This window comes from Oryctolagus cuniculus, chromosome 16 (genome assembly GCF_051225735.1).
Source record: "Oryctolagus cuniculus isolate XC-2025 breed Fujian yellow rabbit chromosome 16, ASM5122573v1, whole genome shotgun sequence".
NCBI lineage: Eukaryota > Metazoa > Chordata > Mammalia > Lagomorpha > Leporidae > Oryctolagus > Oryctolagus cuniculus.
The window spans coordinates 9,936,172-9,953,774 of NC_142882.1; the positions used below are offsets into that span (position 1 = coordinate 9,936,172).

At 39.4% G+C, this 17,603-nt stretch overlaps 1 pseudogene; it reads left to right on the forward strand.

Annotated features, from left to right (window-relative positions):
- Positions 1-1,176: 1,176 nt before the first annotated feature.
- LOC149121464 (vomeronasal type-2 receptor 116-like) lies at positions 1,177-17,342 on the forward strand (annotated as a pseudogene).
- Positions 17,343-17,603: the final 261 nt, after the last annotated feature.

Here is a 17,603-nt window from a genome sequence, read left to right on the forward strand (position 1 = left end):
TAATAGTTTGGAGAGATCTCTATTTTATTATCACTGCAGCTTATTGCATACACTTGAAAGATGAGTTAAGAACACTGAAAAAATTTGGGTTTTGAGTGAGATGTCAGTCATGAATACACATATCTAGCGCTAATGCTTATGATCTCTGCAGGATTTTTATCAAATTTGTACACGGTCCAGAACTTAATACCGGGCAGGCATGTATTTGGGGGAAAAAGAAGCAAACTTCTCAGCTTTCAACTGACAGCAAGAGCTACAAGTAACCAAGCACTGAAAAATAAAGCCCTTCATGAAACAATTAATTGCATTTAAGCAGAATGATTAAAAGCAAGAAACATTTCAATTAATGCTATTAATTTGCCATTCAAATAAGTAAATCTAAGAACTAAACAGACTTCAGTAGCATATAGATAGAGAAATAGATAAAATGGAACTTCGTGCATGAGGAAAAGGTGAATTAAAATAAACATTGTAAGTATTATGACAATTTGAAATTCTGAATGAAATGCTCATTTTCAAGACAAACATAACTGAATGAAAATACTTCTGTTGGTATTTGTATATTATAACAGAAAATTACAGAAAGGGCTCATGAAAATCCCTATGGTGAATAGATTAGAGATGCTTCCAAACGGTAAAATCACTGACAAGTCAGAGATGCTTGCCTCTTGGGTTCCATCCCTAAGTAAAAGTGAAATCCCATGTTGGGACACATCAAGGCTTTCCTGAAGGACTAGGGAAGGTGAGTGTGATCATGGACACAGTTTGCTTCAGAGGAATCTGAGGGTCATTCCAAAATCTTCTAAGAGCCCTTGGAACCTCACTCACACCTCCTCCATGTGCCAGAGCTGAGGCACCACTGTGTGGAAGCCTGAGTCTGACCATTGCTGCCTCAGGGTGTGGCTGTGTTGTTGCTCTGAATTCCATAGTCTCACCCTTCTCCCTGATGCTGCCCCTCTCTTTAGGTGGCTGTGGAAGAACTACCAATATGTGCTGGCCTTCCACTTTGCTATCCAGGAGATCAATAAGGACCCCCAGCTACTCCCCAACCTGACCCTGGGTTTCCAACTCTACAATTCTGTTACCAGTGGTCAGTTCACCCTGAGGAGCACTCTGCACTGGCTGACTGGAAACATTTATTTCATCCCTAACTTCACCTGCCAGACACAAGGCAAGATGGTTGCCATAATTGCTGGAACCATGTCAGCATTTTCAGCTGAAATTGGGACAATGTTGGAGCTGTACAAAACCCCACAGGTAAATATGTTGTGAATTCTGGTGAGAAATTCTGCCATCTCCCACCAGACCTGTCCAATTTGAAGCAAGGGTCATGTGGAACACAACTGCACATATAGCACCACTATTTGAAACAGATTCTGGGGAATTCCTTAGATTGTGAGAGAGATCACTGTCTAGGCCCAATGTATCCATCCCCACCTGCTGAGAAAGTTGACTGCTGACTATTGACAGGAAATACCCACAGCGCAGAGATATCCTAGGAAGACTCAATGTTAGACATGGGTATATCAAGACCTGGGCCCAGACTTTCCATTTGGAACCCACTGAGGTCCATGACAGTCCCGAAGATCATCAAGGAGTGTTTGGGGCTGAGTTACACTTAGATGAGATTTTACCCTCTCCTATACCTAATCCTGACTTCCTCACATTCAGCAGATTCCTTCACAGGACTCCCAGTTCACTTCCATGTGCAACTAAGAGATTTAGATCTTAGTGTTTGACAGAATAAAAAACAAATACAGGCAGACAGTGTGCACCCATTCACAGTATAATCACAAAATAGCCACCATAGTGCTGGTGCTCACTGGCCATGGTGAAAGTAATCAATCCAAATCTTACAAGTAGGTTTTAGGAAACCAATCATGTAACCAATTAAGCTGCTTCCCAGGGCCTGTATTCACATTTCCAGGATTCTGAATGGAGACCCACTACAAATAGGTAGCAATCTGCACACATTACCATCAAGCTCAGACTGCAATAGCTTAGGAGGATTGTGGTCTGAAAAGCAATTTTATGTATACTCAGAGATGATAGGTGAATATATTTTTCAAGACAATTTAGGATATGCTGTGAAAACAAATGAAATTCAAAGTATCAGGAGATCAACCCACACAAAATATTTGTCCCCGAGGAAACACACAACACCAGTTGCAGTGGGAGCTGTTCTCCACATGTCTCATGAGGTGAGAGGTGGGAAAGACCAATGTCCTGGTGATTCTGAATCCAAAATACATGCCTTCTTCTTCCTAAGTATACATGAAGAACGTGGGTATCTTACACATTATCTTTCATGCTATGAATGAAGATGTACATTTCTTCTCCTAAAAGCAACAGGCATTGAAGCACAGTTACTCTGATCCCAGGTGATAGAATTTTCTTATGCCTACACATGATATTTCTTCATAGGACTTTTTTTAAATCACTTCCCAAGACAGAAAACTCAAAACCCACAAAAGTCAAATCACAGCGGTTTTCTTTCCATTCAGATCACATATGGCCCTTTTGATCCCATGCTAAGTGAGAGAGACAAGTTTCCATCGCTCTATCAGATGGCCACTAGTGACAGCTCTCTGGCCCGTGGAATGCTCTCCTTGCTACTACATTTTGGCTGGATTTGGGTGACGATCTTTGTATCTAATGATATTAAAGGAGAGAAGTTCCTTCGGGATATTCAAACTGAGATGGTAAAGAAAGGTGTCTGCTTGGCCTATTCAGTAAAGCTCCCTGACACTAAGTCAAGGTATGAAGAAAGTGAAATCTCTTTCCTAGAGGGGATTCGAATTGCATCAGCAAATGTGCATATTCTATATGGTGATGTGAGGAGTCTCTATACCATGGAATTTCTAAGCAAATACTATTTAACCCTGGGGAAGGTGTGGATCATGGCTGCAAAGTGGGAGATTGTTGTGAAGGAGACAGACCACATGCTACACTCTTTTCATGGAGGCTTCTCATTTTCACACCACAAGGGAGTAATTCCTGGCCTCAACCACTTTGTCAAGACAGTGGACCCTTCCCACTACCCAGAAGATTTCTTCCTCAGTCAACTATGGCTTCATGCTTTTCACTGCTTACCTCCTGGGTCACTTTGTGGAACAATTGGAGTCTGCCCACCAAATGCTTCCTTTGAATTTTTCCCAGGACGCATTGACATGCTGACCATATCTGACTCCAGCTATTTCATCTACAATGCTGTGTATGCAGTGGCTCATGCCCTCCATAAGATGCTTTCAGAGCAAATAGAAAAGGGATCTCCAGGAGATGCAACTCAACCAAGGATTTTTCCATGGCAGGTAAACATCTCCCAGAACAGGACATGCATTGAGCATCTGTTTGCATCCTCAGGTATTTTTATTGCAGTACCACATGACCATGTTTTCATGTTGAGATTGCCATGATCAGGTATAATCGAAAGTGGGTTCTTTCACAACAGACTGGGCATAGATACATCTGTAATTGTTATCTATGTGTGGAGAATTTGTTATCTGCTCTGGAACATTTTAAATATATTTTCTGCTATGCAACATGTTAAAAATAATTTTAAAATGGTCTATAAGCTAAGAAATGCACATAAGTCTACAGATAAAAGAGTTTTTGGTCATCTGATCATACTACAACCAACACCCATATTAAGAACATAGCATTACTAGTACTGCAAGAGTCCTCAGTAGCAACCACTTAATTTTTTTAATGTGTGAAAGAGGAGCATATTGTCATTAATATGATTTGATTTATTTTTTTATTTTTTTTACAGGTAGAGTGGACAGTTAGAGAGAGAGAGAGAAAGGTCTTCCTTTGCCATTGGTGCACCCTCCAATGGCTGCCGCGGTTGGTGCACAACGCTGATCCGAAGGCAGGAGCCAGGTACTTATCCTGGTCTCCAATGGGGGGCAGGGCCCAAGCACTTGGGCCATCCTCCACTGCACTCCCGGGCCACAGCAGAGAGCTGGCCTGGAAGGGGGGGCAACCGGGACAGAATCTGGCACCCCAACTGGGACTAGAACCCTGTGTGCCGGTGCCGCTAGGTGCAGGATTAGCCTATTGAACCATGGCGCCGGCCTATGATTTGATTTAGCGAAACACTACTTATAATTACATAGGAAATTATCTAAAGTCCACACAATTTTATACTCATATATGAACTAACACAAATGAGAGGAAACATAATATTTTTGTAGCTCTGGCTTATGTAATTTACTGTGATGACCTCCAGTTTTAAATGTCAAGATTTCATTCTTAATCATGGCTGTGTAATATTCATATATATGAGATAATATGATATTATTTATATATATATATATATATATATATAAGTATCTCACCAATTCCTTCTCCCAGTCATCAGTTGATGGACATCTAGATGATTCTACATCTTATGTATTGTGCATTGAGCTTCTATGAAATTGGGAGTGTAGGAGACTCTTTCTTGTGCTGATTTCAATTCATTTGGATACATTCCCAGGTCTGAGACAACTAGGCCATGTTGTAGAACCAATATTGGTTTTCTGAGGAGTTCCTCTATTGTCTTCCATTATGTTTGTACTGGCTTATAATCCTTCCCATCAACATTGTATTGGGGTACCTTTTTTTCCTGATCCTCAGCAAAATTTGCTATTTTTCAAATTTTGGATAATATTCATTCAAAGTGGTGTGAAGTGAAATCCCACGTTAGTTTTTATTGGTGTTTCCCTGATGGTTAGTGATCATGAACATCTTTTCATGTTTCTCTTGGCCATTTGTATTTCATCCTGTGAAAAAATCCCTGTTCATATCCTTAGTTCATTTCTTAACTAGATTGTTGGTTATGTTGTTGTTAAGTTTCTTGAATTCCTTATACATCTGGAGATTAATACTTTATTGGACCCATGTTTTGCAAATATTTTCTCCCATTTTGTAAGTAGTGTCTTCACTTAGATGAGTGTATCTTTTGCTGATGAGAAGTTACTTAGCTTAATGTATATTCTTGCCTTTATTGCCTTTACTTCTTGGATTTTATCCAAGAAATTCTTGCCAGGGAAATGACTTGTAGTGTTTCCCCAATGTTTGCCTCTTGTAATTTGATGGTTTCAGGTTTTAGGTTTAGATTCTTGATAAATTATGAGTTGATATTTGTATAGGGTATGAGGTAGCAGTCTGATTTAAAATCTCTGCATGTGGAAATCCAAATGTCTGCATTTGTTGATGAGACTTATTCTAGGGAGTGAGTTTAGCTCCATGTAACATTTTCAATACAGATTCTATAATGACATATCATAGAATAATGTTTCTCAGAGTATAGTGCAATGTTTAGAATATCCTAACACAGCTCATTACAAAGACTGGGAAGAAAAAATGATCAAAAGTACTCTTTTTGTTGGAATGTATGTAAGGTTAGGAAATGTGGACTCTGGATATATCCCACAACAACTATTTACCCTATAATAATATCCCCTACAGGTGTGCTGTAGTCCACGCCCTCTGTGAGACATTACTGGGGCAAATAGCAGTGGGGTGCACATTTTATCATAAAATGACTCTGAAACAGGAAAATATCCTGATCAAATTATTTGAGTAAATCAAATAAATTGAATGTCTCACAGAAGATAAATATATATTCTATATTATACATATATGTAAATTAAATTGACTTCAGCATGTTTACTTCACTATGTAATTTCTGGGATTACATCCAATATTAATTAACATCCTATTTGTGATTTGATAGACTCACATTTTAAAAGTAAATGTACTGGCCAAGAAAGCTCACAAATATAAGATTAGAGAATATTTATGAAGTTCTTGGTTCAAATTAGTGAAGACATAATGATAGTCCTTTAAAGAATTGTCTGTCCCACAACAGGTGTCAGGAGACTCTGAAAGTCAAGAGTTAATACACACTGTTCATATACTAACTGCCATCAGGGTATTGTTTTTTTATATAGGAAATAAAAATTTACAAAGTACAACTTTTGCATTGTTGTGGCTTTTTCCCCCATAACCTCTCTCCCACCCATAACCGCCCTATCTCCCACTCCCTCTCCCATCCCACTCTTCATCAAGATTCATTTTCAATTATCTTTATATACAGGTGATCAACTTAGTATATACTAAGTAAAGATTTCAAAAGACTGCACCCACCCAACTGCACAAGGTATAGAGTACTGTTTAACTAGTTGTTTTACTGTTAATTCTTATAGTACAACACTTTAAGGACAGAAATCCTACATGGAGAGCAGGTGCACAGTGACTCCCATTGTTGAGTTAACAATTGACACTCTTATCTATAACGTCAGTAATCACCCGAGGCTCTTGCCATGAGCTGTCAAGGCTTTGGAAGCCTCCTGAGTTCACCAACTCTGATTTTATTTAGTCAAGGCCATATCACAGTGGGGGTCCATTCCTCCCTTCAGAGAAAGGTACCTCCTTCTTTGATGGCCCATTCTTTCTGCTGGGATCTCATTCACCAAGATGTTTCATTCAGGTCATTTTTGCCACAGTGCCTTGGCTTTCCATGCCTGTGAGACTCTCATGGGCCTTTTAGCCAGATCCGAATGCCCCAAGGGTTGATTCTGAGTCTGGAGTGCTGTTCAGGGCATTTGCCATTCTATGAGGCTGCTGTGCATCCTGCTTCCCCCGTAGGATCATTGTCTCCCTTTTAATTCTATCATTCATTATTTGCAGACACTGGTCTTATTTGTGAAATCTCTTTGACAATTATGTACTTAAAATGATCACTTTAACAAGTGAGATGGAATGGGTACATGCCACCTTGATGGGATTGAATTGGAATCCCCTGGCATATTTCTAACTCTACCATTGGAGGTAAGTTGGATGTGCATGTGCCAAACTGTATATCTCCTCAATCTCTTACTCCCACTCTTATATTTAACAGAGATCACTTTTCTGTTAATTTTAAATGCCTAAGAATAATTGTGTATTAACTAAGGAGTTCGACCAATGATATTAAGCAGAACAAACAAATACTAAAAGGAATAAAATAGTAAGTTCTTCCTCAACAGTCAAGACAAGGGCTTATCTGGTCATTGTTTCTCATAGTGTCCATTTCACTTCAACAAGTTTCCCCTTTGGTGCTCAGTTAGTTGTCATCGATAAGTGAGAACACACGATATTTGTCCCTTTGGGACTGGCTTAATTCACTCAGCATGATGATTTCCAGATACCTCCATTTTGTTGCAAATGTCCAGATTTCATTTATTAAACAGCTGTACAGTATTCTGTAGAGTACATAACCCATAATTTCTTTATCCAGTCATCTGTTGATGGGCATTTAGGTTGATTCCATGTCTTAGCTATTGTGAATTGAGCTGCAATAAACATTGAAGTGCACACAGCTCTTTTTTTCCAGTTTAATTTCCTTTGGGTAAATTCCAAGGAGTGCGATTGCTGGGTCGTGTGGTAAGGCTATATTCTGGTTACTGAGGACTCTCCAAACTGTCTTCCATAGTGGCTTTATCAGCTTGCCTTCTCACCAACAGTGGATTAGTGTCCCTTTTTCCCCACATCCTCGCCAGCATCTGTTGTTAGTTGATTTCTGTATGTGAGCCATTCTAACTGGGGTGAGGTGAAACCTCATTGTGGTTTTGATTTGCATTTCCCTGATGGCTAGAGATCCTGAGCATTTTTTCATGAGTCTGTTGGCCATTTGGATTTCCTCTTTTGAAAAATGTCTGTTAAGGTCCTTGGCCCATCTCTATATTGGGTTGGTTGTTGTGGAGTTTCTTGATCATTTTATAGAGTCTAGTTGTTAATTCTTTACCAGTCATGTAGTTTGCAAATAATTTCTCCCATTGTGTTGGTTGCCTCTTCACTTTCCTGACTATTTCTTTTGCTGTAAAGAAACTTCTCAATTTGAGATAATCCCATTTGGCTATTTTAGCTTTGACTACCTGTGCCTCTGGTGTTTTCTCAAGAATTCTTTGCCTTTTCCAATGTCTTGAAGGGTTTCCCCTATGCTCTCAATTAATTACATGGTGTCGTGGCATATATCTAGATCTTTGATCCATGGTGAGTGGATTTTTGTATATGGTGTATGATAGGGGTCTTGTTTCATACTTCAACATGTTGATGTCCAGTTTTCACTGCACCATTTGTTGAAGAGGCTGTCCCTGTTCCAGGGGGTTGGTTTTAGCTCCTTTGTTGAATATGAGTTGGTTATAGATGTTTGGATTGATTTCCAGTGTTTCCATTGGTCTGTCCATCTGTTTTTGAACCAGTACCAGGCTGTTTTGATAATAACTGCCCTGTAGTATGTCTTGAATTCTGGAATTGTGAATACTCCGGCTTTGTTTTTATTGTAAAGGATTGCTTTAGCTATTCACGGTCTCCTGTTTCTCCATATGAATTTCAGCATCATTTTTTCTGGGTCTGTGAAGAATGACTTTGGTATTTTGATTGGTATTGCGTTGAACCTGTAAATTGCTTTTGGGAGAATGGACATTTTGATGATATTGATTCTTCCAATCCATGAACTTGGCAGATTTTTCCATTTTTTGTTTCTTCTTCTATTTCTTTCTTTAGTGTTTTGTAATTTTCCTCATAGAGGTCTTTGATATCCTTGGTTAAATTTATCCCAACGTACTTCAATATTTTGTGGCTATTGTGATTGGGATTGATCTTAGAAGTTCTTCCTCGGCCACAGCAGTGTCAGTGTATACAAAGCCTGTTGATTTCTGAGCATTAACTTTGTATCCTGCTACATTACCAAACTCTTCTATGAGATTCAATATTCTCTTACAAAAATTTTTGGGATCCCCTATACATAGGATCATGTCATCTGCTAACAGGGATAGTTTGACTTCCTCTTTTCCCATTTGTATTCCTTTCATTTCTTTTCTTGCCTAATATCTCTGGCTAAAGCTTCTAGGACTATATTGAATAGCAATAGTGAGAGTGGGCATCCCTGTCTGATGTCAGTTTCAATGGAAATGCCTCCAACTGTTCCCCATTCAGTATGATGCTGGCCATGAGTTTATCATAAATTGCCTTAGTTGTGTTGAGGAATGTTCCTTCTAACCCCAATTTGCTTAAAGTTTCATCATGAAAGGGTATTGTATTTTGTCAAATGCTTTATCTGCTGCTATTGAGATAATCATATGATTTCAGTTTCTCAACTTGTTAATGTGATTGATTTTCGAACACTGAACCATCCCTGCATACCAGGGATAAATCCCACTTGGTTCGTGTGAATGATCTTTCTGATGTGTAGTTAGATTCGGTTTGCCAGGATTTTGTTTAGTATTTTTGCATCTATGTTCATCAGGGAGATAGGTCTGTAGTTTTCTTTCTCTGCTGTGTTTTTCCAGGGCTTAGGTATTAAGGAAATATTGGTGGCCAGCGTCATGGCTCACTAGGCTAATCTTCTGCCTGCAGCACTGGAACCCCAGGTTCTAGTCCCGGTTGGGGTGCCGGTTCTGCCTGATTGCTACTCTTCCAGTCCAGCTCTCTGCTGTGGATCGGAAAGGCAGTGGAGGATGGCCAAGTGCTTGGGCCCTGCACCCACACAGGAGACCAGGAGGAAGCACCAGGCTCCTGGCTTCAGATCGGTGCAGCACGCTGGCTGCAGCGGCCATCTGGGGGGTGAACCAATGGAAGGAAGACCTTTCTCTCTGTCTCTCTCTCCCACTGTCTAACTCCCCTGTCAAAAAGAAAAGATGATATTGGCTTCATAGAAAGAATTTGGGAGGATTCCCCCCTTTCAATTGTTTTGAATAACTTGAGAAAAACTGGGGTTAGTTGCTCTTCAAAAGTCTGGTAGAATTCAGCGGTGAAGCCATCCGGTCCTGGGCTCTTCTTTTTCCGCAGTGCGTTTATTGTTGATTCAATTTCTTTCACGGTTATGGGTCTGTTTATGTTTTGTATATCTTCATGGCTCAGTTTAGGAAGGTTGTAAGGGTCCAGGAATCTATCCATTTCTTCCAGGTTCCCCAATTTGTTAGCTTACATCTCTTTGTAATGGTTTCTGATGATTCTTTTTATTTCTGTTGTGTTTGCTGTTACATTTCCATTACCATCATTACTTTTATGGATTTGGGTCTTCTCTTTCCTTTTGTCAGTTCGTTGGGCCAATGGTGTGTCTATTTTGTTTATTTTTTCAAAGAACCAGCTCCTGGTTTTGTTGATCTTTTGTATTGTTTTTTTGTTTGTTTGTTTCAATTCTGTTTATTTCTTCTCTAATCTATAGTAGTTCTTTTCTTCTGCCTGGTTTGGGTTGGATTTGCTGCTGTTTCTCTATATCCTTGAGGTGCATTGAGAGGTCATTTGTTTGGTTCCTTTCCAGTTTCTTGATGTAGGCATCAATTGCTATAAGCTTTCCTCCTAGCACTGCTTTTACTGTATCCCACAAGTTTTGATAGGTTGTGCTGTCATTTTCGTTTGTTTCTAGAAATCCTTTGATTTCTCTTGATTTCTTCTATGACCCACTGTTCATTCAGAATCATGTTGTTCATTCTCCATGTATTTGCATATGGTGTAGAGATTCTTGGGTTGTTGATTTTGAGTTTCACTGTGCTATGGTCTGAGAAGCTGCATGGTATAGTTTCAATTTTTTTGAATTTGTTGAGGCTCCCTTTATGGCCTAGCGTATGGTCAATCCTAGAGAATGTTCCATGTACTGGGGAGAAATACGTGAACTCTGTGGCTGTGGGGTGAAAGGTTCTGAAGATATCTATTAGGTCTATTTGGTCTATAGCATCAATTAACTCTGTTGTTTCCTTGTTGAATTTCTGTCTGGTTGATCTGTGCACTGGTGAGAGTGGCATGCTGAATGCCCCTGTAACCATTGTATTTGAATCTATATCTCCCTTTAAGTTCTTTAGTAATTCTTTCAAGTAGTCAGGTGCCCTGTAATTAGGTGCATATACATTTATAATAGTAATGTCTTCATGTTGGATTGATCCTTTAATCATTATATAATGCCCTTCTTTCTCTCTTTTAATAGTTTTTGTGTTAAAGTCTATTTTGTCTGATATTAGGATGGCCACCCCAGCTCTTTTTTGATTTCTGTTAGCTTGAAATATCTTTTTCCACCCTTTCACTTTCAGTCTGCATGCATCTTTGCTGATAAGGTGTGTTTCGTGAAGGCAGCATAAAGATAGATTCTCTTTTTTAATTCAATCCGCTAGTCTGTCTCTCTTGGTTGTCGAGTTGAGGCCATTTATATTCACTGTGACTGTTATTAAATACTGTCTTTTTCCAGTCATGTTTCCTTAAACAAGCTGTTTATGTATTTTGAGATTTGTTTGTAGTTTAGTTGGCTCATTTTCTACATTCACCTTTTTTTGTAGTGAAGTTCTTGTTTCTGTATTTCTGTGTGCAGCACATCTTTGAGCCAGTGTTGTAGGGTTGGATATGAGGATACAAATTCCTTCAGTTTCTGTTTGTCGTGGAAAATCTTTATTTTCCCTACATTCATATATGATAGCTTTTCAAGGTATATTATTCTAGGTTGTCATTGTTTGTCTTTTAAAACTTGGAATATATCATGCCATTATCTCCTTGCCTGTAGTGTTTGCGATAAGTCTGGGGTGAGTCTGATTAAATTATCCTTGAATATGATTCATTGTTTCTCTCTGGCACAATTTAGGATTTCTTCTTTGTGTTTCACTGAGCTGAGTGTTGCCACAATGTGTTGCAGTGAATTTCTCTTCTGGTCTAATTTATTGGGGCTCCTGATTATTTGTTGAATTTGGTTGTTTCTATCAATTTGCCTCTGTTGGAAGTTTTCTTATATTATTTCATTGAAAATGTTATACAAATGGAATTACACATAAACTGTATACACATGTTTATAAGTTTGGACTTGCCAGCAGCAGCCAGGGATGTCAGGTTCCAGAAACTTTATTATGAAAAATTATGCTTGGATTTCTAATTTATTTAACAGAATTCATCTGATATTTTATTCAATATTGTTAAACTCTAAAAAAAAAATTATTTGAAAATCAAAGTTACTGTAAGAGAGTGAGAGAGAGAAAGAGAAAAGGAGACAGATCTTGCATCTGCTGATTCACTCCACAATGGCTGCAAGGACCAGGACTGGGAACACTCTAAGCCAGGATGCAGGAGCTTCAACTGGGTCTCTCATGTGAGTGTAGGGACCCAAGCAGTTGGACCATCATCTAATGCTTTCCCATGTACATTGGCAGAGACCTGAACCAGCAGTAGAACAACAGTAATTTAACCAGCACTCACAGGGATGCTGGGCACTGTGGACAGCAGCTTCACCTGCTGCACCACAAGGCCAGCCCAAATTTTGCTAAAGTAAAAAAATATTGATATGAACATAATAGATTTCATGTATTTCATAGATACATTTCTAAGAAGATATCCATTCTTCCTTCCCTCCCTCTCTCATTCTCCCCTCCTTCCTTTCTTTTTAATTTTTGCAAAAATAGCATTTCAATTTGCTTTATAATCACAGGTGTAATGCCACAGTAATCATAATGATTCATAAATGAAAAGTAGAAAGACCATGTTCCACAGGAACTTACACAAGATGATAAGCAAAAATGAAATCCAAGATATCAGTTTCATTTCGATACATGGTGGGGTTTTTCTTTGCATCTATAGTAAATACTACACATCACAGAAAACAAATTGTAGTTTCTGATTGGAACTGGTTTATTTCAGTAAACATAAACATAAAGGTCTCCAGTTGCATCCATTTTTTGTCAAAGAGAGGATTCCATTCTATTTGGGAGGGGGTATATTTTGAAAAGTGCACATGTTTGCACTCACCTATGGAACCATCACAATAATCAAGATATTGCATATATAAAGCCATGTTGTTCACATTTGGAAAACTAAGATGAGCTTTCCTAAACCTCTAACAATCTTTCATGGTCAGCCACCCTGTGGGTCACATCTGTGATTTCTCTGGATTCAAATAGTCCCCATCATTTTAACAGAGGGGGAGGTAGAATTCCCTGCATTTGAACACATGATATGATGATCATTCAGACAAAAGTCAGCCTCCACCAAATAGAAACCCTGAGGATACACAGGAGGCAAAAGAAGGATTTCTCAGTCATATGCACCTCCCACCTCTCATCTGAATGTTCTCCCTCTTTCCAATTGTGCCTCCCCTCCAGCTTCATCCACTCCTGAAGAAAATCCAATTTACCAACAGTGCTGGGGAGGATGTTTCCTTCCATGAAATGAGACACCGTGTGGCACACTACGATATCCACAACATTGTGAATTTTCCTGCTGGATTTCGTTTGCAGATTAAAATCGGGGAGTTCTCCTCTGAGAGTGCACATGACCAAGGCTTGGTCCTCAATGAAGAGATGATAGAATGGCCTATAGCATTCAAGAAGGTGTGGATCCATGGAAATATTCGATACATACAGAGGGTCTGAGAGGAGATTAAGTGCGAGATTTTAAATAAGCATTCAATTCTCAATTATCATCTTGGCTTCAAAAGATATGGTGTCCCTTACACATATATGAGTCAATGTGTATTAGAAGTTTACATTTGTATTAGTTATTGCTGTTTTTACTTTGGAAATAATTATGTATTCAGATGTTGAGTGACTAAAATGAGCAATGTTAATGAATAGAGATAGATATCAGTATATAGAAATAAAATTACAAAATACATGTGTACAGAAATTCTAATTTTTTTTTCAATTTTTTATTTATATAAGGTGAAAAAATTTCATTTCATGTATATATATACAGATATATAGATTTAGAAGAACAGTGATATCTTAAATATGGTGAGAGTCATATATTTTAATGCAGCATGAACACAAGTAAATTATAAGTTGATCTATCCATCGCCTATTTGTAGAAAGCATTCTCATTTTCATTGTCATTGTAGTTGCCAATAAGTGCAGTTTCTTTTCTGCATAGCATCTCACAGCTGTGGTCAAATGTTTTATCATCATTCTACTGTTGAAATCCCCCAGGGAATTTTGTGGGTGATTTGTATAACTATGATGCTTTATGCCCAAAATGCATTCTTAGTTTCTTGAAATTGATACTCTCCCTGCATCTAGAAGTCCAGAAGAGGATTAGATACACAATCCATATTTTTATAATATTTGCTCATCATTTCTCTGTGGCCTTGTCTTTTTCTGAATACTCAGTCTCAAATATACACATTACAGAATAATAATCTGAATGTTAAAGATTTCAGAGGAAGAAATGTAGTAGAAAGAAACAAAGGCCTAGAAGAGTAGATCTGGTGATGAACAAAATTACAGCAATCAGGTACCCTCATAATGTTTGGTAGACAATTGACAAACCTGGAACGAGCATCATAGAAACTACAAATTAGATGTATGAAAAAATCAACAAGACACAGACTGGGGAAGACAGTGATGACCTTCAAAGTGATGGGGCAAATAGAGACATCTTATCACAGTGCCTAATGATGTGCAAAACAATGACCATTGCTTCTCTTTCCCCCTCAGACTCCTCAGTCTTTATGTAGCCAGAGGTGTGGTCCAGGATTCAGGAAAATGCCACAGGAAGGAAGAGCTGTCTGCTGCTATATTTGTGTTATTTGTCCAGAGAGAGACATTTCCAATCATACAGGTAGAAAACATATAACTCACTATGAAAACTCCACCATCTTAACTATTTCTAGATAAAAAGGAAACCAAGAATCTTTATAATGGGATAAGAGTGCCCCATTGTTCTCTATGCACACTTTCACTCACTCTTTCCATACACTTGTTGTATGCTCACTCTCGCCATCTCAGTAGTCTGGTGGTGCTCATCCTCTCTAGCTCAACACTGACACTGATTCTCTCTGATATCCTTCTTTTCCATCCAGTGCTAGATGAGACTGTCTTAATCTGAGATCTTCTAGGAGGCCTACTAATGTATGAACAAAAAATATCAGATGAGAGATTGTTAAGGCTCCCTAAGGATTTCTAGAAATCTTGAAATCAAAACTTTTTCATACACAACTGAGAAACAGGGAGCTACTTCACAGGAATTGTGATGGGAATACTGTATTACTTTCTGTGCTGGGTCTTTTACATAGTGCGTGCTGTGTAGTACACATAATGAATGCCTCCCTTTATCCTTTTGTTTTCTATACTAGAATAAGAGAAAATAAGAGTGAAATATACAGACAAAACATCCTAATAACTATGCAACTACATAACACCTCCAGTCCATGAAGCTTGTATGATTACCAACTTAATTCCTGAGTAGCACTTTACTACAAGTGTGGGCCAACTAATATCATTTCCTTTCTTTTAAAAATATTTTTTTAATTTCAAAGAGTTACAGAGGAGAGAGAGAGAGATAGAGAGATAGAGATAGATAGAGAGAGAGAGATTCCACCTACGTATTCATGCCCCAGACATACATAATTGACCAGGTTTAGCAAGGCAGAAGCCAGCAGCCAGGTTCATTTGGGTCTCCCACATGGGTTCAGGGGACCCAAGTACTTGGGCCATTTTCTGCAGCTTTTTCCAGGCCATTAACAGGGAGCTGGCTTGGAAATGGATTACTGGAACACAAAACAATGTCCATAAGGGATGCTGGCATTGCAGCTGGTGGCTTTACATATCATGCCACAACACTGAATCTACTTTTGTTTATTAAATTGACATATGATTGAGAGAGTCACATGTTCACCAGCTGGCCTGTTCTTAATGACTTCCTTCGTGCTGCTGCTGCAGAAGTGTATTACTTCAACAGAGACAATGTGGTGTCCATGTGGTGTTCACATGACTAAAATGATGAACAAGCCATGCTTTCAGTGAAAAGGAGTGGAAAGTTCTCTTTCAATACTGTGATGAAAATATCACTTACTCCCATATAACCATTAAAAAACTAGTAGCAATAATTCTTTTCTATGCAATCACATCATATCAACATTTATATGGAAAGAGTGATGAGTCCATGCAGGAAATTAGAGTATTGACTGATGTATGGAAGTTCTAGGAGTGATAGATATTTTAAATAGGTCATCTACATTTGAGTATTTAAAAAAACCTTAAACCTGGTGACCCCAGACAAATATTATAACTCATGTGAATACAAGCTTCTCCAGAGAAAAACACTAGGGACAGTAGAGAAGAGGCTTTGGCTGTTGAAATCTTTACTTAATGTATACTAAGCTGATCTTCTGTATATTAAGAGAATCGAAAATGAATCTTGATGTGAATGGAAGGGGAGAGGGAGCGGGAAAGGGGAGGGTTGTGGGTGGGAGGGATGGTATGGGGGGAAGCCATTGTAATCCATAAGTCGTACTTTGGAAATTTATATTCATTAAATAAAAGTTAAAAAAAAAGAGAGAAGAGGGTTTGGAAGAATCTGTGCCCATATGAAATATAGGAAATTCATCACTTTGAGAAAATAAAGCACTGAAAGAAATATCTCTGAGTGACAAAATGAGTCCCCAGAGACCCATGTGCTAAGGAGCTTGTTTCAGTGAGCTTCCTACACCTAGAGATGAGCATTCTCTCAGGGTCAGGAGTGCAGAAATATCCTTTAGTGTTTCCTGGTATACATTAGAGCAGGCTGGACTCACCATGACATTGCAAAGGTGACCATTTTCCTTAACAGGGAAAAGGAGCAAATTGTGAAGTGGAAACAGTCTTCCTTTTCTCCGCAGACGCAGAGCAGTGCATCCCGTGTGCAGATCACGAGTACCCAAACATGGAGAGAAACCGCTGCCTCCCCAAGCTGGTGACCTTCTTAGCCTTTGAGGATGCCCTGGGGATGGCTCTGGCCTGCGTGACTCTGTGCTTCTCTGTCCTCACAGCTGCAGTCCTCTGGGTCTTTGTGAAGCACCGAGACACTCCCATCGTCAAGGCAATAACAGGACCCTCAGCTACATCCTGCTCATCACCCTCCTCCTGTGCTTCCTCTGCTCCTTACTCTTCCTTGGCCGTCCTAACACAGCCACCTGCCTCCTGCAGCAAATAACATTTGGTCTTGTGTTCACAGTGGCAGTTTCCACCGTGCTGGCCAAGACCATCACTGTGATACTGGCCTTCAAAGTTACAAAACCTGGAAGAACTATCAGGCAATTGCTGGTATCAGGAGCTTCTAACTTCATCATTCCCATCTGCTCCTTGATCCAAGTGGCTCTCTGTGTCATCTGGTTGGGAATTTCTCCTCCCTTTATTGAGTTAGATGCACATTCTGAGCCTGACCACATCATCCTGGTGTGCAACAAGGGCTCAGTCACTGCCTTCTACTGTGTCTTGGGATACCTGGGCTCCTTGGCCTTGGCCAGCTTTACTGTGGTCATGGTGGCTGTGGAGATCTTCTCCATCTTGGCCTCCAGTGCAGGGCTCCTGGGCTGCATCTTCCTCCCCAAGTGCTACATTATTCTCATAAAACCTTGTTCCACATGACAGTATTTGGGTTTGTAATTTGGTTCTGACCCCTGACCCCAGATTCCCAGGAAATAAAACCTTTCAGTGAGTGGTGATGACTCAGAGATATTGGGTCCCTTTCAGTCAGTATTTTTCCTGGCTCCTGGCTCTGGCCTCAGTTCAGGCTCAGCTGCTGTGGGCACTGAGATGTGAAGCAGTGAAAGGTTGGTTTCTCAACCATCTCTCTCTCCATTTCTCTCTACCTCTCAAAAAACACAATGCCATCTAGAAATAGTTTAA